Source organism: Opisthocomus hoazin, chromosome 22, assembly GCF_030867145.1.
Source record: "Opisthocomus hoazin isolate bOpiHoa1 chromosome 22, bOpiHoa1.hap1, whole genome shotgun sequence".
Classification (NCBI taxonomy): domain Eukaryota; kingdom Metazoa; phylum Chordata; class Aves; order Opisthocomiformes; family Opisthocomidae; genus Opisthocomus; species Opisthocomus hoazin.
This window is the reverse complement of record NC_134435.1, coordinates 8,459,645-8,485,114: the sequence shown is the minus strand read 5'-3', so window position 1 is coordinate 8,485,114 and position 25,470 is coordinate 8,459,645. Positions and strand designations below refer to the sequence as shown.

The window sequence follows — 25,470 nt, the reverse complement described above, 5'->3', positions numbered from 1 at the left end:
GCTCTTTAAGAAGAAAACAATCAATTACTGATCATCTAACCCCATCTGTGTGCGTATTTATCTTCTGTTATTGCAGATTAGACAAATGATTATGTCCCAAGAAAGCAGAAATGCTGTAAAATTCTGCTTCTGATACATTTAGTGTGAGAATTTATTTAAGGTTCTTACTTATGGTTATGAATGTGCTGGGTTTTTTGGTTTGTTTTTTTTAAAACGTATTTAAAGCATTGCTCCCTATAAGGCAGCTGGGGGGGGAGGGGATAATTAAATATTGAAACACCAAAATTTGATCAATATGGTTTGACACTGTTTCCCTCTAAATCATTCTTAGTATGCCAAGATCTGAATGCATGTTGACATATCAAGATACCACTGTGTGAGAGCTGTCATGTGCTGAAAGAAAACTGTTCATACATGTACGCTGGTTTTAATATGCTGTAGCAGATCACGCCATAAGTAGCTTGTCATTCCCAGATTATGGGTTTGGGTGTTCGTTTTTGTTTGGCCAGGGGAGGGGGTCAACCTGGAACCTTTTCAAAGACACATTACCAAGTATCAACTACATAAGAGAATTACTGGATTTAATAAAGGAAACATGGTCCTTGCTTGTTTAACAGACATAAATAAGAGGCACAAAAAAAAAAATACTGTGACAGACATCTAGAGAAAAGATGTGCCAGGACATCCAAGTTCTCCATAGTTAGTTCATAAGGAATAGCTTGATAAAATGCTTAAGAAGAGTCTACTTTAAATTTGCATTCAAAATCATTAACATGGGTAGACAGTTAGGTAAGTTGGTACGTCAGGTACGTAGAGCTCAGCCAACCTGCTGCTGAAATCAATAGCGTTTACTGGCCACTCAGAGAGGACATGAGCTGGTATGTGTGCATTTGGGGCTGGAGATCGGAACACAGGAAGAGTAAGTTCAGCTGCTTCTTACTCTTCCTGCAAAGAAATTGCCTTTCCATATCATAATCATATGCACGTACATCTCTGATGACACGCTAAAGAACACCAATCCTTTATTTACATGGAAACCAGAGATTTGCACAAATATGGGCAGCTAAACTTTGAAACAGGACGTGTACGTATATACATCCTGTGGAACAATAAACTGAGTGCAGAAGTTGCACGAATCATAGAATTATTAAGGTTGGAAAAGACCTCTAAGATCATCAAGTCCAACTGTCAATGCAACACCACCATGCCTGCTAAACCATGTCCCGAAGTGCCATATCCACAGGTTTTTTTAACACCTCCACAGATCGTGACTCCACCGCTTTCCTGGGCAGCCTTGTTACTTCAAATAAAATCAGGTCACAAAAAGTCAGTGTACTGTTGGAAATAAAAACTACAGCACAGAATAAGCTGATAGGCAATTCAGGGTTACAAAAGATGGGAAAGAGTGCTCTGTGTACACTACAATCTTTTGACTTAGCTTGGTCAAACATACGAGCTTTTTACAGTCAGTGGATCTTCAGGAATGCAAATTACTTGCATTTTCACAACCCGAGCTGTAAATACAGCTGCCAATATTCCCAACTCTGAGCACACAGCTGGATAGTTTAGGAATTCAGAAACTTCTGTCTCAGTGTCAACAACGCAGGCAAAGGTTATCTCACTTCTGCTGATGGGACTCAGCGTAGCACCTTGAGCTGTTACCAAACTCATTTATTTGCTAATCTCCAAGAAAAAAAAAATTGCCATTAAATGCAGGTCAGAAGCAAAGCTGCAAAGTCAGAAGTACTGCACTACGTCCAGGCGGCTGGTCCTCCCAAGCAAATCCTGTTTCTTGCATCAGGACAGTCAATGTCTATCAGTGTAACGCAACACAACCCTAAGAAGCCAAGATCATGAATCTGAAAGGGGATTTGCATGCAAATTTAGATGATCACAGATGGCACTAGACATTAATGCTGAAGAAAAGCTGAATGCAGAATTTGCTGTTATGAATGCTGACAAGATTCAAGAATTGCAACCAAAAAACAGTTTTCAAATCTTTATTTTACCTAATAAATGTTCATCTAGGGTGCAGGCCATAATCTCCTTCCTCAACACTATGATGTCAAGGCCTACCTCACAGGACAATTTTTAAAAGAGAACAACATTCTCGTCTTATAATTTAATTGCCTGTTACTCCTGCAATACTTTCAAATGAGAGCTTCCATTTGTAAGCCCCTACAAACATCAGAAAGTCTAGCATCCTCTTATCAGCTGGATCTTATTTTCCATAACTGCTAGGACCTGAAAGGTATAAAGGTCTGTGTGGCACCCCTAAAGCGTTTCATGATGAATATTTCAATTTCTTCAAAGCTCAGTTGGTATCCAGCTGTGTTTGCAGTCCCATCACTCCCTGTCCCTAGGATGTCAAGCACAGTCCAGCCAAAGCAGAGAACACAATTTCGTTTCATAGTAGAAAAGAAAGAAGCAAAACAAAAAAGATGTGAGCCAGCTTCCTCCTTTGCAGGAAGCTTAAGAGTGAAGGAGAGGACAGCAGCAGTGCCTTGGGCTGCCTGGTCAGCCGGCAGCCACCAGCTCCTACAAGCAAAGGAGCAGAGTACTCTTACAGTAGCTTGCCCTGGCTGCACAGTAAGATTCCACTCTACCTTCTGCTCTCACTACAGGAGTAAACCTTGCATATTAATCCGTACAATTCTCCTTATTTAATAAATGCATTAAAGTCTATTGATTTTTAGTGACTATGAAAGGTCAAGTCAAAACAACGCAGGAACATTTCATAATGCATGGGGCTGTAAAGGGAAAAAAATTCCTAATGAGAGTAAGCAGTTACTGTGCAGATTGAAGAGAAACCTCAGCCACTCAAGTTCATCTCTCGGTTGCATGGATGTAAGCAGAGAGTAATTCCACTTTACCCAAAACTTCATGCTCTCTGTGGCCTTATCCTGAATTTATATTAGCATACCCTTGAGACAAATTTTAATCTCAAAACCTCAGAGATTATTAGTATTTGTTTAAAGGCCAGAGGGGCTTCTCTAACCATAGAAACATTAAGGTTGGAAAAGACCTCTAAGATCATGAAGTCCAACCATCAACCCATCCCCACCATGCCTGCTAAACCATGTCCCAAAGTGCCACGTCTACATGTTTTTTGAACACCTCCAGGGATGGGGACTCCACCACTGCCCTGGGCAGCCGGTTCCAATGCCTCACAACTCCTTCAGTAAATAAATTTTTCCTAATATCCGGTCTAAATCTCCCCTGACTCAACTTAAGGCCATTAAATCTTTCAGCATGACCTCCTGTTCAATATAGACTAAAAGAAGGTAGCCAAAAACTTCACCAGCCATGCTGCAAGGAACACTGGGCTGAGAACCGATGCCCTTCCACATCCTTGGGGCATACCAAGTCAAAAAGCCATGCTACGGGTAATTAGCAAATGAGAAGCAAACATACGCTTCATTCTAAATATCTGTGATTTGAAATCTTTCATGCAAGGTAGTTTTCTCAATAGTCACATTTTCTTTCTCAAACTTTCCCATCCCATCCAAACAATGAAAAATGATGCTGTGATCAGAGGCATGCTTAATTACTGTTCAGCAATAAAAGTTTATGAATCAACATTTTATCCTAGCCTGTGTATTGTCTTATTTATTTTTATATATTCATAAATATGCAAAGCCATTAAGATGATTATTAATTGCAGCAGAATACAATTAGGTGGCTTTCAGCAATAGCAGTCTGAAACTATAATGTGTGTTCACTGTTTTTCCAGCATCTGTCTTCAATTATTTAGCTTCTGGAGGGATCTCTGTTATCGTGATATAATGAATGTTCTACTTAAATAGCATTGCTGCCTAAAAGAAAGGACACTGATCTATTATTAAATTAAGCTCAGCCATGTAGCAAGTTGTGTCATTTTATTAAACCTCCACAAAACTGATTACCCATACAGCCTCACTCTCTGTTCACAGTAGTAGCAAGCCACATACTCTTTTTGGACACAAAGTTATCATCTTTCCCCTCACCCAAACAATTCCTCTTTAATCTTTCCACAGACTTTTTACACCATTGATACTTAAGTTTCAAACGGAAATATTTTAAAACAATCTGGTCCAACCTTCCCACACACTCACTCGGTGGAAAGAGTTGATGCTGTGCCTGCAGTGGGGAGAGGCCGTTTATAAAACTATGGACACTGTACACTACAAAACACCAGAAAAGTCAAATTCGCAGTCTGCCTTTTCAAGAGTTACTCCTTCAGAAGGGAAAACTCTTTTCAAAGGTCAGCAGCCTGACCCCACTGGTGTTTACGGCACTGGCTTCACCAGCAGCCACTTACGGGATGGTTTAAGCACCTCGCTCCGTAAGCGGTGGCAGTCTCCATAATGGGCAGGAGATCGTTACAGCTTGCAAGAACTGACATTGACTTTTAGCCTCAGTGATAGATGTCACCTCTAAAACGATCATTTGCTTTTGATTGCATGCCCTAAAAATCATTTTAGTCCAACCTGACCTTACTCCCATACTGTGCTCCTCGCTGCCGCAGGTGTCGGTGCCCGCTCTTCCCTTACAAGCCTATTACGAGAACTGCAATACTAATTTAGAGACATTTTGTCCAATTATATTGTTATCCTCTTTATTCAACTTGCTAACAGAGAGGCAACTCAAGGTGACGAAGAAAGCAAAAGCACAGTTATAGGGCAACGCTGAGGCTGCTGAAGTTAGCACCAAACAAGGCAGCTGACAGCAGGCGATCGCTCCCAGGAGGCGACTGCACGAAGCCAGCCACGCATCCGACCCGCAGCAGCAGCGATGCTCACGCTACTAGCCTGCGCCATTCAGCCAATGGGACTCTCTAGGGGACATGAAATGTGGCAAGTGCTCCTAGAAACCTCCTCAAGTCTCTCTTGGGATTCGGCACAGTGACATTAGTTTCTACTTTGATAACAGTAAAGTAAACCAAAGGCACATCTGGGCAGCGGTAAGTGTTGGACTTTAAAAGTTTACAGCATTACGGACGGTACTGCTCCCTGCATGCAAGACACAGCTTGTATTTCTTCCAGAAATTCTCAGACTTTTTATCAGCCTCAACTGCATACAAAATCCCAGAAGCTAACCCACCACTGTTTTTCCCTCTGTGAAGAACTAGCTGTTCCTAGAATAGCATACAGTACCACTGCAACACTACCCAGCCTTGATCCGATAATCCCCGCCAAGTAGGGGGGACCCTGGCACTGGTGCTCAGAGCCCACTGACAGCCCAGGAGCCACCCACAGAGGTGCCATTTCAGGATGAAGGATTTAGGGAGATGGTTTTAGGAGCGCTGTACATGTACGGCAGGAGAAGGGGTTCACAGCTACCATGGTGTGGTAGTTTCCTCTGGCTTGAGATGTAATGTTTTTTCCTTGGTGTTCAGTCTAAACAGCAGCCCGATATACTGATACAGATCCACCACCTCATCTAAGACCACACTTTAAATTTAGGGTTGTATAAAAGCATTGAAAAACATCAAAGCCCAGTCCACTTTTTCGTATTAATGCTCCTTGCATTATGACAGAGATTAACAAAGAAAAACTCATAGTCCTATCTGCTTTTCCTAAAGGTTTATTGACTCCTCTGCCTCTCATTTAGGATAAGTACCTGCTCCACAGAAACCAGCCTTCAGAAGCAAGAAAAGGCCTCAATGCCAGGATGTAGCAGAGTTTCAAAGGAGAAAGCACAGAGCAAGATGTGGGCTGGGACGGGCTGCAGCTGCAGAGGCCTGGGTGGGATGTGTGGGTCTGCGTGTGGCCTCTCTGCAGCTCAGAGATGCTGCACCACTGTGCCGGGGAAGGGCTGGCAGAGGAGCAGCTTGGAGGGGTTTTTTCATTCTAGGGGCTTGGCAGGGATTCTCAATTTCTATCCATCTGCAGAGGTCAGCGCCAACCACTGCACACATCTGCATGGCCCTCATCCTCCCTGACCTTCAGGAGGGAGCTCCTTGCTCCTACAGACCTGTAAAAAATGGCTCAGAGTGAGAAGGAAAAACTTCTTGTGCTCCCTGACAATGCACAGGAGCGAAAATCACCCCTTTGCAAAAAGAGCCTAGGCAGTGATAGACAGAGTTGGTGAGTAAAACACCACAGCGGCTCATCCGACACCCCTGCGAGCTGGGCACACCTCGGAATTGCTTAAAAAACCCTCATTGTCTATCTTGGGGGGTTCAATGGCCTGCCCTCAGCAGCATACAACAACAGGGATAAACTAAAACAAAACAAACCTCACAGCTCTTCGAGGAAGGAAGAAAAAAAAACCCCACTGAGACGACAGTCACGCGTGCCAGCTATGCTGCGTAATCTATTTCTAGCAGGTACTTAGTGCTATGGAAAAGGAGGAGGTGCGAGCTGATGGGAAGGTATCAATGCTCTGTTGCTGTCTATGAAAGGCTGGGAGAACTGCTGGAGTGGACACCAGCAAGCTGATCTTCTTACTTGTAACCACAGATTCACAGCACGCACGCACAGTGCGGGTGCAGCATCCACCACGTACCCTGCCTCCACGCCAGGACCGTGCAGGCACACCACCTGCCAGCCAGCCACAGGGGCTCTCTGATGCCAGCCGGGGTAGATGTTCTGCTGGGCAAACCTCCTTCCCCCAGCGCATTCCACACATCCACCGGCACTCAGATCCCTGTTTGTTTCCACTCATTATCATAGCAAGCTGGATTTCATCCAGGCAAAAAGCGTGAGATGAATAAAAGCAGCAATTAGCTAACAGGAGATACATGTCTTAGCAGACAGCATCCCTACTGCAACAACTATTTTTTTTCTGTGTAATATCAAGATACCAAATTTACTTTCAAATTTTATTTATAACTTTCAAATTAATACAGCAGTTAACTACAAAATTGACAAGTACATTTTACTAGCAGTCAAATAAAAAAAAAATACAAACACCACCAAACTCTCAAAATACTTGGAGAAGTAAGACTGTTAGGTAAGTGGCTAATACTGCTAAAACTTTTCACATTGGCATATGAAAAACACATTAGGAAAGAATCATACTGAAAACACATGCTTTAATTAAATCCTTGTGACATAATTTTTGCTGAATCAATTTGGAAAATCAGAAAGATTAAACCTGAGATCCATTAGTAAGACAGCAAGCGAATATAAACATAATTTCTGCATTTTCTGCTGATTCGATTTTAAAAATGTAGAAGATTGAAACTAAGACCTACTTATAAGATGGCAAGTGAATACAAACTTACTACTCTTTAGATCACAGAGCTCTAAGGTGAAAATAATCAATGAGAAATCACATTCAAGCTGCTTTTCACATTCATCAGATTATTCGGTAAAGAAGCCAATAAAATTAAATCCCTCTTGATATGTTAATATGAAACAAATATAATATTTTCCAGATCACAGAAAGCTGCATTCCAAAACATGAGTCAAAACCCAGAATCAAACCTGCATTGCAAATCAACAGAGTATTATTAAACCAGACCCAACCACGGAACAAGAGCCTCTGTCCTGTACAGTGGCTCCTCTGTACCTCTGTACCTTCTGGGCAATTAGCCAGACTGATTACCGTTAGAAGAAATCTTTCCTTTGGCTCTTCAAACCACTGATGTCTGCTCCTTCCCGTTTTAAAACAGCGCATGTTAGATTACAAAAATGACCACAAGCTGAAGGATTACAGCAAAGCAGGAATAAAGTAAAGGAAAAATAAAGCTTCTATTACTCTAATAGGAATCCACACAAATATGTCACTGGGGCAATTAAGTATCTCAGAAGATACAGACCAAGAGTAGGCTGGGTACCTTTCCTCGGGGTCATCGGCGGAGGATAGGAAGAGGCCACTGAGGCATCAAGCTCAGCTACTCCCTCTGCCCACCAGCCACAGCCAAGGGTGCAAGGAACCCTCACCCAGACCCAAAACCCTCACAACTGCTGCTTCCCCCTTGCCTCGCTGCAGAGCAAAAGCCCAAATATTACAAATATGGGGAGCCTAAGCCGCCAGACACAGCCCGCCTCGGAAAGACACACCACCTAACAGCTCGGATAAATTAACATCATCCTGACCTCTCTGGGCAAACAAAAGAAAGCAGCTTCTTCATGTCCCAGACCAGCAACCAGATCTCCGACGGTGGAGCCCAAAGACTGGAGCAGAGCCCCAGTGCCCTTCCCAGCACACAGGGACACGTGTGCTCGCTCCGGACTGCGGCAGCGTTTTGCGACGAGAGCATATTCTGCAGTTTATAAAGCATATAATACTTACTTCGCTCCCTGCCCTCCGGCCCGAGATTGGGGATTTTATTTTTCTGTGATTCTAATAGCGTTGAATTAGACACAGGTTCTGGCTGGCAGCCTTGACTGACCTTTTTAAAGGCCTGAAATAGATTTAAACTCAACGTCCCTGGCAAAGGCAGCCTGGCACGCTTCTTTCAGGCGGCCAAAGAGGGTTCAGTCCCAGCGACACCCCCCCACAGACCAGATAGGATGAAAAGGGCAAGTCCCTTAAAATATGGCTCTGACTTTGAAATCCAGATGACAGGGCTTCTGGACATATGGTATTTGACAGCTCTGTAACACAGCAGCTCTGGTCACCTCTTGAATAATTAATCAAAGTTTCCATAAAGACATGCTTTTCCAATTCTGCCTTCGTAACTTCGCTGAAGGGCTCCATGGGTTCCAGCAACCAGACAGATTGAAGCAGACATGGCAACTTCTGCAGCCTGGAGCTACCAAAGTGAGTTTCCCACTCTTTTTTCTTTTTTTTTTTTTTTTTTAAACTGCATAATTAAATAGCGTCAAATTTTTCCACAGAGCAAGCAGCACTCAGTGTATAGCTGAGTGCTTATGTAGAATAATTAGCTACAAAAGTCAGCTCTCCTCAGAAAAATAACACATTGGGGTTAGTCAAATTTTAAGAAAAGTCAAGAGGAGGAAGGGTTGATAATTTCAGGGTTGAGATGATATTACCCAAGTTAAAACTTGAAAACCCGGAAAATACGTTGCCCCATGTATGAGAGACGAGCAGTGACGAGCACCGGGTTCACGCCGCAGCACTGTGCCCGTCGGACCCCCACACAGCACTGCACCTCTGCACCGTGCAGTCGTTCACTGAGCATAAAACATTCAGGGGAACATAGAACATTTAGGCAAAACACTACATCGTACAGCCCTCGGCAAAACGCCTGCAGGGATTTCTCACCTTCCGCCCGTCAGTTTAAAGCACGGAGGAAGCAGGAGGGCAAAGCCTCGGCCGGTCATCGAAGCCAGCACAACGTCCCAAGGGTGATGTTCCTCCCCAGGCACAGACCCAGGAGTGGGGCCGTGCCCACAGCAGGGATTGCTCCAAGCACCTTCCTCTGTACAACCTGATTGTAGCGATCATGCTCAGAGACACGGAGAATTAATACAGCTGTTTCACAGACCCAGGCGTCCCAGAGCTGAACTGGGAAACTGCGACGCAATAAAGCGGGACGTTCGCTCACCTCGAGCCCGACGCCTTGCTTTTATTGTGCAATCTTCCACTTTACTAACTCGAACTGAGAGCTGGGGAAGCCCTAAAGCGAACCTGCAAGGAAACCACTTAAAAACCATGGCACGCCGCTAACAGAACAAATTTAATTCCATTTCAGGAAGAGATGAAAAGGGGCAAATATAATGGGAAACTACTGTCTCATACCAGCTTGTGAAACATCCAGCTGTGTCAGGGAGAGAGGACTGTGCAGCTGTTCAGGATGCTTCTTGCTGCTATGATACCTGAATAAAAACCCATCACATGCAGGGTCACACTGCTTTGGCTATCTTTTAATTTACTGTGTTTTTTAACCACCCTTCAAACCTCACACATTATCACTTTCGAGCACAAACCTTAGTTTCTTTATACCTTCCAGCCACACGCAGACTGCACACGTGTATCTGGTACCGCATGTGCTTCCCATCAAAAGTAAGGTTATTAGAGCAGCCACTACTCAAGATTCAGGGCCACACTGTACCAAGTCCTGCACAAACAAGCAAAATAGCCTCTGCCCTGGTCAGCTCCCCATGTCATCATCTGCTTCTGTCCGCATCTGTCTGACTTCAACAAGGCAAAAACGGTTCCTATTCCTGCATCCGCTGCAGCACTGAGCATGGCGTTGGTGCTTTACAGCTCCTCTAACTCATTTTGTCTAATTTGAAATTTTAAATCCACAAAATAGATCCAAGTTTTGAGCCAGTTTTGTTTTCAGGAAGTTTGGAAGCGAGCAGGATCTGTTTAAAAGACAGAGAGAAAGGCCTAGAGGGGACACACTGAAAAAAAAATAAAAGAGGCTACAAGAAAGGAGAATCATATGACAAATGTAATTGAACCAGTCTACCAGAATGAGTAAAAACCGTCCAGCAAAAGAGACTTTGTAAGGGTAAAAGTGAAGTGTGATAGTCTTGGCACCTCTGGGGCTTCGAGGGATGAGTAATGAAAAGTCCAGGATTAGACATCACAGAAAACAGGGCTGGAAGGGACCGCACGAGGTCACCCAGGCCATCTCCGTGCCCCAAGGCAGGAGCAGCTCTACAGCTATCATTCCTGACGAATGTTTCTCTAACCTATTCTTAAAGACCCACAATGATGGAGGTGCCACAACCCCCATAAGCAATCTAATGTGGTATTTCATCCTGGAAAGTTTTTGTCACTAAAGCAAATCTCACTTGCTGCAACTGAAGCCCATTATTTCTCGTCTCATCCCCCATGGACAAGAAGAAGGATGTTCCCCTTCCCTGGGCAGCAGGAGAACAACGCAGCAATGTCCTGAGTGACCAACCCTAGCGTTGTCTTAATTCTTGCCACTGCTGGTCCCATTACTCTATTTAATTTGTAATATCAATTTTTTGGAAGGGATTCTGGAAGTAGCATCACGGTAACAGGACAAAGGTTAACTGATCTGTCCTGTCTACAAACGGTTAATCTTGAAAAAGATCATCCATTCTCCCTAAAGATGAAGGGAGAATCACAATTCTTCCTCCCATGACCATAGTGCTTGTATTTCTGCAAGGATATTAGGGCTATTTTGTCCAGCAGTTCTCATCTCTGAACCTTTCCTTTTCAAGCCACGGGCTCTTGCCAGCAGACAATATTCAAAAATGGGAAGGGGAAAAAAAAAAAAAAAAAAAAAAAAGCAGCTGTCCCCCAGGATTTCAAGTGGCAAGTCTTAGGTAATGACAGGAAAAAAGCCAAGTACTCCAGACAACTGGAAGACGTTAGCTTGATGCAGATACTGCTAGGCAAATTACTGTGGATTGTATTATACAGGATCTTCTCCTTGACCTGTAATGTTATGGCATTAAGAACGGGTCAAGCAGGCTTTTGAGAGCAAGGAAGCAGGAGCTGGTGAAAGATATATTCTCTTAACAATCATGAAATTATAAACCAGTTCTCTCTGGATATTTTTACAAGACAGCACCATCATAGGAATGAAAGCTGTGGGGGTCTGTCTTTGTTCAGTGAGGGATTTTTTGTGCATTCAAATCCAAAACTGTCACATCTTCAAGCCGTTCTCCCCAAGTACACGGCCAAACATCTTTTCTATGATGAACTCAGATTTTTGCTTATCACATCACCCTGACAGCTAAGGTATTTATGAAAACCACTAAATGTCTTGGAATTCATAACATCAGTGCAAACACTACCAATAGCAGATTTTCTAGGACCACTTTAGCCAGAAATGCTCCTTTATTTGTTTATGAATCCAATGACCTGCTCAATTGCCTAATGCCAATTACATCCAAGAAAAGTGAAGACGGGGGGGACAGCAAAGTTGTTCCACTTCTCTTAGGCCTGTCAGCCAAAAGCTTGTCCCCTTTTCTGAGCCTTTTATAGTCTAGACAGATCTCAACAGCATTACCAGCCGAGGGAGAGCTCTTGCCTAAGGAGCTGTCTGCCTAAACTCCTCAATTTATTAGAGCCTACAGACATCAGTGAGCAAATGGATGCAGTCAGCAAAGATGAGTTGTAGAAGAAAGAAAATAAGAACATCCATTATACACACAAGCCTTGACTGCAGAATTAAAAAATACGCAAAACAAAGCACCCTGATTAAACATTAATTATACCACGTATCTTTTAAAAGCTATACATTCACTTTACCAATCTGAAGGTCACATCCAAGATGATACGGTCATTCAATCCCACAGCTTCAAAGCACACAATACCCCTTCTGGATCAGTTCCTTCCTCTGATCTCTTTACATACATTGACTTAGTGCAATTAGGAATACACATTTAGCGGGACTGAAATTAATGGACCTACATAAAAGAAGTGCCTGGCTCTATAAGCAAGCCAAATGCCAAACCCCTTAGTAAGGAGAAATTCCCATTCAAAGTAACGGGAATACAAAATACTTACACCTTGGCCATGTGGGATAGATTTTTAGAAGAAATCTGCTTCTATTTCAGTACCTATGCATGTAGCCAGACTTTCTAAGTAGTAACTACACTTAGATGCTCACCAGGTGCTAAGCCCTTATGAAAAGTGTAACAAAAAGCGGGTTTAAAATGTGCTGCCATACCTGTGGTGTTTAAAGACTGATCTTGAGTCTTTTGGGAAAAAAAGGGGAATCTAACTGCACTTGTAGTCTGGCTTCCTTGCTTCAGAGTGGAATGCTTTCACTGACCCAAAAATTAGACTTGTCCTAGTACTCCACTGTTTCCAGCTAAGAGAGAAAATGCAGTTGCCATGAAGACATCTATAGGAGCTTGAATCCCACTCTACTTCTCAAAATTTTAACTGAATATTGACATGCACAAAAGTTAGAGATTATTTAAAAAACAACAACAAAAAAAAAAAATCACAAGACTCCTGCTATGTTCTTCAGGCTCTTTTTAGCCAAGGCTCACATTTGAGTCATAATTGTCTCTTGATTAACAAGTAACCTTTCAAAAAGTAACAAAGGAAAGCAACACTAAAGGCTACAGATGTTACGAAAAAACAAAAATAACATTGCTGGGTTTTTGCTATGTTAGATGAGACACTAGTGTGCCAGAGGCACAAGTAATAGAAATGTACTTTCATATAAATCTCCTTTCTTTGCTTGGATTATTTTAAGATGACTCCACTACAGTGTGTATTAACCTAGCCATCAACCTTCCTGTAGTCGGCTTTCTTTTTACAGTTTATTAGGAAAACAACCACCATGGAACCACCAAATGACAGTTAATACCATTGCCCTCTCCCTTTGTTTGTTAACCACACAGAAACTTCGTACTAGAAATTGAATAAAAACAAATTCTGGGAAGCAAGCCTGTCCTTGCCCTCGTATGTTCCAACCTTCGCGCTAGGTATGACGGATGAGCGGACATCACGCATTCTCTGCACGGCGGCACCTCCGTTGGCCTCAGCCGGAGGTTACACCACCAAACCATGGACCAGCACCTGCAAACTGGAGCTATTCTCCCCCCTTCGTTACTGAATTGACTTTTAAACACATTTTTTCAGCCGCTGGAGTCCACACTGCGACAGGTTAAGCTACCTGAGGTCATGTAAGGAACACACTCTGCATTTGCTCAGAAACACCAGTTACTATTCCTCTCTTATTTTACCCATTTGCTCCTGCACTATCAAAAAGCTATGCTCAAGGCTGACCAAAGATGCAGTTACGCTGCTACAAGTGTAAATATTACACCTGATTTTGGCACATTAAAGTTACATGCTGTAACTAGAAAAGATTCCTCTCTCCCAGAAACATACGATTGTGTGAATACACGAAATTGAAAGCCAAGAGCTAAAAACCTTACCCCTTCCTTTTCCAAACAGTATGTTGGATTCGACGTTTTTCTTAATTTTTCTACCCTACAGCACAGACAGCAGTATCCTACTTACTTTGTGAGTGTATAGGGAAAGCTCAGTATTTAGAAGTGGCAAGAAAATTGTTTTTAGATCCCTGAGGGAAGGTGCTATCGAAACCCATTCAATATAGTTACAATTCAATCCAGTTTGCTGGAGCTGAAAAAAAAAACAAAGCGCTTTCCAAGGCAGAGTGAAAGCCAAGATTTTTTTTTATGTGTATACATACACACATGCACATACATTTATCTACCCACAGTATCTCCCCCCCTTTAAAACTTTAAGAAGTGCAGCCTCCAAGGAGAGTGCTGGCCTGTAAGGACACGGCTAGCATGAGGCAAGTTGTGCAAGGTACGCTGAAAAGCAACAGTTAAAGGAACTTGCTTGTACTATCATAATTTTTTTTTTCCTGGGATAGGAACAAAAAAAAAAAAATCAAAGCAATTAAATATTTATCCTCAGAAAAAAAATATAAATTGAATTGTGCATAACCCTCTGAGTTGCTATAATGAATATAGCCACTCTATTTTGACCAAGAGAAAATGTGCCTTTTTTTCCTCCAACATATGCACTGAAAAAAAAATGCTGGTAAAGTTAGAATTCAAAGAAACAAAACTGTCTCACACAGTACTTTCCTTAAAAGGAAAAAAAAAAAGCCCATGCTGTGTAATTGTGTAAAGGTAAACAACTAGGATAGATTATTGTAAACCGCGCTGTACGCCGGGTGATTTGTCATGCCGACGAGCTTCCAAAGGAGAGTGCCTGCGACACGCTCTCACTCTCTTTATCTCAGACTTTGGCATAATGCAAACTGCAGAGCGCAGAGGCTCAGTTCTCCCATTTAACTTACGCAGTATCGATACTTTGTCTCTGGAAGTTTGGTCCGCAGTGTGAGAACTGGCTAATTACACAAAACAAGGCAGAACTGGCTCAGACAAGCGAATTACTTATCCGCTCCTTTCTGACCTCCAGTGTCTTGGAAAAACTGGGTGGATGAAAGAGGCCCTGGCAACCTTGCCAGCAAACCTCCCCGAGCTCCTCAGCCTTGGCAGAGTTATAGGGGGCAACTTCACAGAAGGATGAACTCTTCTCGAACAATCTTTCTAATGTAGTAGACACAAATAGTCTTTCCTCCAGTACTAGGAAAGCATCTCCCACATGGTTGTTTCTTCTGAATAACATCCCTGCAGACAGCCCCGCGACACTTCTGGAGGGGAGTTTCTCTCTTAATAGCGGTGCAGGGGCCAGTTAAGTCTTAGAGGAAGATGGGTGGGTGGGAAGCCTCCAGCATCGATTGCCAGACCACACTCTCTCACATGCAATGCTACAGAAATGCAGGCGCTTTTTTATGGGGTCCCAAAGAGCTGAGGAAGGGACTCAACTCATTTGTGGGTCAGAGTTTAAAATCAGAAGAGGCAAATACTGGCAATAACCATGGACAGAGGAATCACTCATAAAAATGGGTTTACCTTAATGGAGGAACGTGGGTGACTTCATCTGCAAAATTTACATTGATGATGGCACTGTTGTGATGCCACAGCCATAAAGGTGAGCAAGTAAGAGTATGAAGCTCTAGTTCCCACAGGATACTCCTTCATCCGCAGGAATGATTCTCAAAGGTGTTTGTCTGTGCTACCATCATGGCTGTGACTGTCGCATGGGAACACATTTACTCCTGCTACATCTGTCAGCAGCGCAGGAAAAGCAACACAAATGTCAGCAGTGCCCAGCCTGACACATTGACACTGCCACTCCCGTGTGGAGTGGTAGAGCACAAGGAATAAAGTCAGACCGTGGTTGACTAACTGTCCCACCCCCAAACACCACAATGATGAACGCAAGGCCTCAAAGCGGACCCTTCCAGGCTTCTCAGCTTAAACATTTCAACTTTTAAAGTGATGCACATTTCCCCAGTGGTAGAAACAGAGATAAGCACCTTCATCATTTTTTACGTGTATCAACTAAAGACATATATTCCCTGGTTTCTGAACAAAATTGCATCAGTCTTTATCCCCAGGAATTCAAAAAGGAAAGAATGGATGAAAAGTGAGAGCAAAGGCCATCAAAGCTTAACCTCTGAGACCAGAAGGAGTGGTACCATAGGGAGCATCTCTGCTCAGTCCCTGAAATCTCAGCGCTTTGCACTGAGATTTAGTGCCATATGTACTCAGCAGTATACAGTGTCGCCAAAGTTTTTATTTTTAAATAAATAAAGGCCAGAAAGTACAGATTTCCTTAACTCTCCAGTGGCTTCAATTATGCAGTGCTGCATCCACCATGTAAGCAGTATTTCCAGAGCTTTAGCACTTGACATTTTGAGATAAAATGTCATGAACAGAATTTGTCAACCTCTCTCTCTTTGCCCCCTCCCCCCTTTGAATTTAAATCCTTAAAGGCATCAAACCACTGCTTCAAACTATCCCTTTCCTCCCACTGGGGACTGAAGACCAGACAGACTTTAATGGCATCTTCACAATTTGCTGTAAGTCTTATTTCAAGAGCTTTCCTCCTCCAGCGCGGCCCACTACCAGGCTAAACAACGATTTTTCTGCCCATTAAGTCCTGCAGCTGGAATTGCTCTTGCCCATCAGCAGGACTCTGTTGGCTGCTTGCTTCCCCTGCCTTCCCTCTTTCCAACCCAGGACCACAACAGTTGCTTTGAAACAAATCAATGTTATCTGCTTGGGTCAGAGCATTTTTTCTTCTTACTTATGCCAGATCTCAAGGTCCTTAAATAGTCACTCCAACTTACAGCTTCCTCGCTTTTACCTCCTCATGCTCATCCTCCTCAAATCTATCCTCATTTTCTATGCTCTGAGCAAGAAATGACAGGCAAACAGAAGGTACAAAAAGAAGTAACACTTTCAGTGAACTTCCGTGAACTTCTAGACTGCCTTGAATGTGAAGCAGGGACATAAACTATTTTGTCAAGTTAAGCCAACTAGTATGGGGGGTTAAATGGTATCGTTCCTGTGACTGGTTTCTCCATTGGCACACGGACATATCAGTAAAACTGAAGGAGGACAGTCATTAATTCTATCACACTCTCCTGAGAACACAGCTGTGGTGAACCCACCTCCTGAAAAGTAGATTTTGGATGCAATTTCCCTGGCTGAAGATGCAGAGAACCTTAGTCTCAGCATCCTCTTGCTCTTATTTGATGCAAATACACTGCTTTCCAATTCCACTCTACCTTGTCTGCTACTTCATTTAGATTGCCGCTAATTGTATGGCTTTTCCTGAAAGGTCAATTGTTCCACATCTGGTTGATGGCCTGCCAATGGGAGTCTGAACTGATTACTACCCTCTGTCTACTTACATAAGCTATGGTCAAGACGATGTTTGGCATTATTAAGATGTGATGTCCTGTCAAGGATGCCTTCACAATCGGAAGAGCTAATGTGACAGCTCTGAGCTGGGAGAAAAAAAAAAAGTTGCTTTTCTCCTCCTCCAGTATTTGCCCTGTGCTGTCATGCTGCATGAGGGGGCCACGCTGGCATCTGTTCACCGTTCCCCCGAAGGAGTCCTTCACAAGAGTTAGTCTGCCTGCAAGAAAAGCGGAGGATTTTGAAGATGGCATGCGAAAAGTTGCCATAGGTCTTCCACAAATCTTTTTTGTAAATCTCGTAAAAGCTGACCTGGGGCATATGAAACCACGCTGCTTGTGAAACACAAAGTAATCGCACTGAACTTGCTTTCAGTCATTTGCATTTTCAACAATTTCTCTTCAGAGAGATGCCCTGTGCCTGCGGGAATATTTGCCTCTATTTGCAGCTGACTTTTAATCTAAGTTGGAATCTGTTGGCTCTTCTTTTATAGTTGACAGTGAAGTTCTGGCTCTGTTCAGATAAGTGTTCTTTTTGTTGCCTCTTGTATAAAATTCCTGGAAGATGTGCCCTCGAACAAATCTTCCAGAATACCAGGGCAGAAATAAAGTAGCATCGCTATTACTGAAAGGGCTCAGCAAATCCCACACAGCCCAGGAGAATCTGATGGAGGATGTTGAATAAAGATGCTCAGTATGGCTAGACAAAAGTACCAAACAACCAACAAATGTTGAATTCTAAAGCTTAAAATCCAGAAACTTCTATTAATCTTTTTGATTTTGATGTCTAGGATTAGATATTTTTTTTTTGTCTGAGTCAATGTGTGATCAGTTTTCCCTAAGCTGATCAATTTTAAATGCAAAAAAGATATTAGGACATCTCCAGAAGTAAAACAAGGGGAACATTTTCTATAAGACAAAGGCAAGGCTTTGTGAGTTTCGTTTGGTTGTTGGGGTTTTTTTTGTTCATTGGGGGTTCACGGGATTTGTACTTGAGCTCCTTCTAAGTATCTGAGCTCGTAAATACTCTTGAAAATATTAACCACCTGAAATTTGCTGGCCCCCAGAAGCAATGTAATTAACCACTAAAAGTCTTCACAATACTGTCACAAATTAAATTAGATTGTCTCAGAGTTCAGAGGTGGAGGAGCCAAACCCATCAAAAGCCAATCCATCCTTTGTAGCCAAGGCATAACTGAGCAGTTGTTTCAGTACGAGCATGTTGTTTGTTAATAGATTTAAAGCCTGCTGTTTCACTGAGAAAAATAAATCCAACCCAGAAGAACAGACCTGTTCTTCCCATGCTTGCATGTTCAGCTGAAGAGCATCCTACATACACTGAGAAGCACAAGCAAGAGGCCAGCTAAAGACAACTCTTTCTACAGAAGAACGGCAAGGATAAAGAAGATATAGAAACTCCCACAGAGATGGCATATTTCAGAGAGGAACCTTTGCTAACCCTAGAGGACCACTAGCTAGGTATGAAAAATGGAGCAGTGGATAAGGTGTTGGGTTCTGCAAGGACCCTTAGCCCTCACCACACCAGACAAGGCTGTGTGAAAGCTGTTAGGGAGACCACCTAAAAGCCTCCCATCTTACCACCACTACAGTCACTACGGTGCAGTATTTTTCAAGTATCTCAGCAGATGAAGGTTAAATACAGATGAAGCAATTACACAATACTGGAAGAGGGCTGCTAATAAAGTTGTTTTTCATAATAGGGCAGTTTTCAACAAAATTGGAATTCAGGGGAAAATAGCTACCCCAAAAAGTACTGGGATCTGGAACAGTTTGTCTCCCCACATGGCCTGTATCAGAGAAGCAGCTTATTTCAGCGCATGCTAAAAAATAGACATTGTTCAGCACAAGTGTAACCCTTTCAATTATTCTTCCCACTTCTGTGCTGCAGGATCAGTAGATCTGAAGCATGTGTAAACAACACACAAGCCCAGAGCCCCCTGAGGTGGCGTCTCCTACCAGCACGGTGAGAGCTGACAAGGCTCTCCGCTGAATGATCTCACCCAGCAGAAAACATCCTATATTTGAAGGAAGCTCTTCAAGAACAAAACAGAATTTCAAAGTCAGATGGAACAAAAGATAAGGAGAATTGGGGTAGCCTGCAAAGCAAAAGTAACCCAGCTAAAGCAAACCATACCAAGTCACAGCCACAAAGTCAACAAATTCTCCTTCCAGGAAGCAAAATCTTGCTTGCTACTTACTAGTACCAGGCTATCCCAGTGCAAACAGTGTGGATCAGCAAAAACAGCCCTAACTCGTCCACTTGACTTCTGCCATTCCTGCTGATGGGAGCTTGGGAAAATCCACATCTCTAGTAGATACATTGAAAACTCTTCAATGATTCAAAGAGTAAAGTGCTAGATCCGAGTCAAGAAAACAGGATGAGGAGCCAGGTCTCCATGCCACAGTTAGCAGAGCACAGAACGGCTATAACCACAGCAGTGCCGGCAGTGTGGGCACTGGGCAAGGCCTCAGAAATCAAAGCACCGTGTTTCAGCAGAAACAAATGGGTTAAAAGCCCAATTTCCCTTGAATGAATTGTATTTCTAAACCCAGCAATGACTTTTTGGCAAAACTTACATACCTAATATCATAAATTGTACTCAAATCCCCACCCTCCTTGCTAAAGCTATTATTTTATTTCTTTCTCCAGAAATATAACAATAAGAAAAATAAAACAGTTGATGTAATTTGCGTAATTAGTTGGAGGGCTTCGTACTGACGTGATGTTTTAAACTTCGTGCAACCAGAGTTCTTAAAACTACAGTGCTTCGAGCGTGTAGGTATTAGAAAGAACGTGTCTTTCGCTAGGAGTCTCCCAGGCAGGTAAAGTCTGCCCAGCTCAAATGATGACTTCGTGTCATGGGAATCGTATTTCTTTTTTCTGTTTTATAGCCACTCATCTTGAGCTGACATTGTACAGTGCTCTTCACTGCTGTTGTCAGGTGGTATATTGGCATCCAGAGCAGCCTCAGCATCTTCTGGATGAAAAGTTTCTATGATTAACTTTAAAAATGTCAATCGTTTGCCTCGTTCAGTTCTCAGGCTTGTTCATCAGTTAGTAATAACATTCCTGGCTGAACTGAAAATGTGTTCTGAATAAGTGCTGGGAAAAGGAAAGCTTAAACATTTGACAGCAGTTAGAGATGAAGCAGACTATACTTCTCATTTCTGAAATGAGGATGCAGTGATTTCAGTAGGCTTCTGCAACAGAAGAAGCTACAAGATTATGGAAACAGACCTTTTCTTCTAGTTTTTATGACAACTACAGTTCTACATCTCTCAGCTCTGGCTTGCAATTAAAAATGGAAGATACCAGAAATAGCTGAAGAAGCAAGAGACAAGAAAGGAAAAATAAGCTGATTCCAGCTAGTCCTCTCTTTCTGTGTGTGCCGCACACATCTCATTATTAGATTAGAAGCTTCTTCCAACACCATCTCCATAGGCTTTGAAATTGCCACCATTAAAGTACGTCACAAAAGTTATTTTTAAACTGTGGATTGTGTTACAGAGAGAATCTCATTTTCAAAAATGTAATGGAGGAGAAGCATTCATTAGAGGACTATGACAGCTGAGGGAAAAAATATTCATCATATTCAGAGGATATAGAAGAGAAAAAAGCTTGGAATGTGTTCTTGCTCTCTCGGCCCGAATACCACTCTTCCCTGACTGGTGTCAAACATGATCAATCAATTTAATTCTGCAAATACTAAATATGAGCTTCTCCAACTCATTCAGCTCTCAAGTCACAGTTTCTCTTCATTTGCACCACACAGACTGCCACCTAAATGAAAATGGGCTGGTTCCACATGCTGGAAAACAGGTGGATCTCCCAGCAAGTCAACCAACCTGATTTTCAGATGCACTGCAGTGTCTGCAAAGTGCATTGGTCACAAGGACAAAAAGAAATCAGTAACAGATCTACGACCCTTGTAGCAGTGCCTGTAGCCACAGCCCTTTCCTGTGGCCCTGTGACCCGCTTTCACCAATTAGACCATCTTCAACCAGCCCCGCTCCCCAGTGTGGACTGTCACCGGGGGACATCTGCTCCCCTTGGGTTGCTCAACACCATTGCAGTGTTTCAAGGCTCTCAACAACAGCAGCATTTCAAGATGAGGAAACGTGTATCAAGCCAAACTCAGAAGTGAGGGAGCTGGGCTTGTTCAGCCTGGAGAAGAGAAGGCTGAGAGGGGACCTTATAAATGCTTATAAATATCTGAAGGGTGGGTGTCAGGAGGATGGGGCCAGACTCTTTTTAGTGGTGCCCAGCAATAGGACAAGGGGCAATGGGCACAAACTGAAGCAGAGGAAGTTCCAGCTGAACATGAGGAAGAACTTCTTCACTCTGAGGGTAACGGAGCACTGGAACAGGCTGCCCAGAGCAGCTGTGGTTTCTCCTTCTCTGGAGGTATTCAAGACCCGCCTGGACAAGGTCCTGTGCAGCCTGCTGTAGGGGAACCTGCTTTGGTAGGGGGTTTGGACTAGATGACCCACAGAGGTCCCTTCCAACCCCGAACATTATGTGATTCTGCGAAACACCGAGCTTGAAATATCCCCCAGACCGGCAAAGGCAAGTGAACCCATGTCCTGCTCAGATGCTCAAAAAAAGATAGAGGAGAGGAAAAAAGTTCACATGCAAGGGAAAGGACACAACCCGTGTTGAACAGGAAGCAAAGATTTCTCCCACGCACAAGCAAATAAACTCCTAATGCATTATTCAGGAGCTGAGCAGCTGGGGACTGGTACACCTCTCCCAGAACGAAAAGAACCATTCAGCATCCTCACAGCTTCAACACTGCAGAATCACCCCTGGGAAAAGATTCAGGGAAGAGGCTGCGGTGTGAGGCAAGTTTAGAAGTCAAACAGCGAAAGAGGGGTTATTTTTCACTTTAGAGGCTGGATACTTATTTCAGGAGATGTTAAACTGAAATGGTCCAAGTTTAAAAAAATTGTGCTCAGTATCTATAAGTAGCAGTGAAGGGGAGGGAGGAAGAGCAATTCTTAGCACAAGTTACAACAGCCACATTTAAAAGAAAGCCCATCCACGGTTCAAGTAGACACAGCATTATTCTATTTCTCAACACCGTTCAGATAAACTGAACCTTTGCAGGACTCTCTTACTACAGCTTACTAATCTCCATGCCCCCCAAGTCCCTTCCCCAAGGATGCTCCACAGTTTCTCCATGCAGAACACTAGCAACATTAATAGGAACCCGCAGGGTCAGGAGAAAGCCCTGAGCTCTGGCAGAAATCCAAGCTGGAAGAGACACCAACTATGCACAACGGCAAGTGAAGACAGACAGCTTTTCCCCAAAGTGATATTTTAATTCAGAAAGGAACCTTCACTAATCTCGGGAAGGGTTTATTATTATCTGTGCAGCAAATGGGACTGCAGTTGGTCTACATAAAGCATTAGTTTCCTACAGGGCATTTTAGACTTTAAATGACGAAGGACCAGGCCTAAACCAGAAGTCTGCTGGAATTCTGCTCTTACCTTTAATTTGATTTAAGCATGCCAAAAGGCAGGGAATGAAAGTACAGCAATAGCAGAAAGACCTCGACAGAATGCAGGGAACAGGAGGGATCCCCTCGGGGTGGGATCTACACAAGGAACCTACATCTGCAGTAGACCTCCCTCCCTGCTGGCACCAACCCCAGGGCTGCTGAGCAAAGTCCTCTGAGCCATGGCCGGGACGTTGGGAGATGCTCTCTCCAAGCAGAAACCACAATACATTGTCAGGGGAGTTGTCTAGCTGGAAGACGACTGTGCATATAACGCATCTCAGGGGAAATAAATGACCTCCCTTCATTAAAGGCACTTTGCTGTTTGGCCATGACATTTTTCAGCGTGTTCCCACAGTCACCAGCATGAGTGCATTCTCCAACTGAAGTGACTTTGACTTTGCCAACGACTAGCTTTGGCAAGACCTCTTCTCCGCAACTCCTCACACATAGTTTATGAAAGGAAAGAGCACCTCTCGGTGTGCACCAGGTCAAGACTCAGCACAAGGGAGCAAAAACCTTGGTTGTGGATGCCAGCATTACAGAAAGAGCACTAACTGCACTGGGAAAAAAGGTTCCATCGTGGACCAGTATAATCAGCAACGGTCTTCCAGCACAAAAATTCTAATCTCTCATAGGCTGAGCCATTAAACACAAGGATGACGTTCACATGCACGGACTTCTGAAATCCAGTAACTCAGAGGGTTAAAAAGGACTGCAAATTTGTTATAAAACCAGAGCTGATCCTCCAGCATAGCACACATCCCACACCACTTCCCTCCCAGCCTCTCGCTGGAAGATCTACATTGCAAAAGAGGTTTCCTCCAGAGCTCTTCCTGTGACCAGCTTTACTGAAGAAAAGAGGGGGAATCCAAAAGAAAGATAAAAGCACAGAGATGTGGGTTAGAAGAGGTCAAAAAAAACCCCCACCATGTACTGGTACCGGGTTCACAGGAATGTTTCATTATCAAGCATTTTTCTTCTCTTCTCTATCCTGCACTATAGATAAAGCCTTTTTCCAGAATGCTCAAAGGTACCGATAATCAATTTAAAACATATGAAAAACAGTTAAAATGTATTTTTTTTGAGCCCTGTTCATTTTGGAACTGAAAGCAGAGCGCTGTAGAGTAGCCATCATTAGGAAAATGGTCTGCTTGAAGAAATTCTCACATATGAAGAGAACTGTGAAGCCTTCAAGAGTCTAAAAATATTTTTATAGAACTTGTCAGGTAGGAAGACCTAGGTGGGGATTTTACAAAACCTGCTCTTTCAACCTGAAATGCGCGAGCTGTACCTACAGGCTCTTTGGTTACCTAATGTTCTCATCAACTGAAGTACAATTAAATCCATGCACTGATACCCACTGGCTGAAGTGAACTGCAAAAATTGTTCCCCTCTGGGCTGATGATGGCTAACATACAAAAGCTGATTGTCCTTCCTGAAGATTATCACTTTGCCTTCAGGGTGTGCAATTCTCCTTTCTTTAGGACTGTGCAGTTGTTCTGTTTGACATTCCAGTCCACAGGCAGATTCCTCCTATTTCTGACTATCCTTTTTAATGATGGGCCAGAACTGCAGCAATCTCGCCGAGCATTCAACTCTCTTCCCAGTCAAGTTGAGGGAAACTTTGCCAGGATTCAGTCCTCTCTGCTCTGGAGGAGATCCAGCCAGGTGTCTCATACTCCTGCAATCTGCTCAGCTCCACTGACTCATGGAGCTCGCTTGCTCAAAATTTTTCAGAACATCACACTCAGAGAAATTGGTGGGATTTAGAGCTTCACAGAATCACTGTGAATTTGGAAATGGATTTCAGCAGCACCTCAGAGTCAAGCTTTCAGCTTTTGACACACCACTCGCAACTGGAGTGCCTCCCAGTTAATCCTGGACCTGCATCCCTCAGCCAGGGTGTCCGTGCTCTGCACAGAAATACCTGCTGACACCGCAGATGCCAAGTTCCCCACCGGCAGTAGGTCTTGGCATGCCCAAGGGTATGCATCTGCAAGACACAATGCAGCACCCTGAAAGAACGTCACCATCCCCTCTTTACTTCTCACTCTGAAGACCCGTATTAACCATAATCAAGTGTAAATTATTAAGAAAACATAAGAATAAAAATCTAACAATATGACTCCATTCTTTGATAAACAAACTAATACACAAATGCTGCCAGTCGATCTGACATGTCCAGACATTCTTCTTTGAAAAAAAAATTTTTAAAATCACAGCTTTCTACTACTTGCATCAGAAACCAGACCAGCAACCTACAGGAGGATTTGGGGCAGGGACATCATAATTCAGAGCCTTTCAGTTCAGGCAGGAGGTTAGTCATTAAAATGATAATTCAAAGCACTGAATGAGGCCCAAGCTAAGCACGATGGCTCTATCTGCTGTCTACTGCACAGCAGATTCTCTGTATTGTCTCCTATTTTTATCACCAGACTACTTAGCTTCATTACTCCGGGAAGTGGATGTGATTGATCAGACAGGGATTATTCCTTTCTCTCACTCAGTTGCTAGTTAATTAAACCAAGTTGTTTGGAGCCTATTGCAAAATTAGGGGAAATATGAGCTGGTAAGCAACACTGACATTTGAAGTCACTAGTCCAGTCTCACAGACTTTTCCACTGATCCAACGTCTGAGCAAGCACACCTATAGCAACAAGGGTCTGGCACAAAGGGTTGTCCAGGCATTGCACCTCAGTCCTGCTCCCCGCTGTCCACGTTTCCACAGTTCACCCCACAACAAAGAGAGGATCAGTACTGAAAAACACTAAACCTGCACAAAATAAACAGAAAGAACACACTCGAACACATCAGAATTTGTGCTGCAGTTTAACAGATTGAAGAAAACTCTC

The 25,470-nt window shown here is 43.3% G+C and overlaps 1 protein-coding gene across 4 annotated transcripts in view; it reads right to left on the bottom strand.

The window, feature by feature from the left end:
* The window catches only part of SGCD (sarcoglycan delta), a 359,505-nt gene that overhangs the window by 302,102 nt on the left and 31,933 nt on the right, over positions 1–25,470 (bottom strand). The window contains exon 1 of one of the 4 annotated variants that reach the window (XM_075441527.1): positions 8,224–8,311. The exons of the other annotated variants lie outside the window; for them this stretch is intronic. The gene's annotated coding sequence lies outside the window, so the exon portion shown is untranslated. Of the gene's footprint in view, positions 1–8,223; positions 8,312–25,470 lie in introns of those variants that run through there. 4 annotated transcript variants of the gene reach the window in all.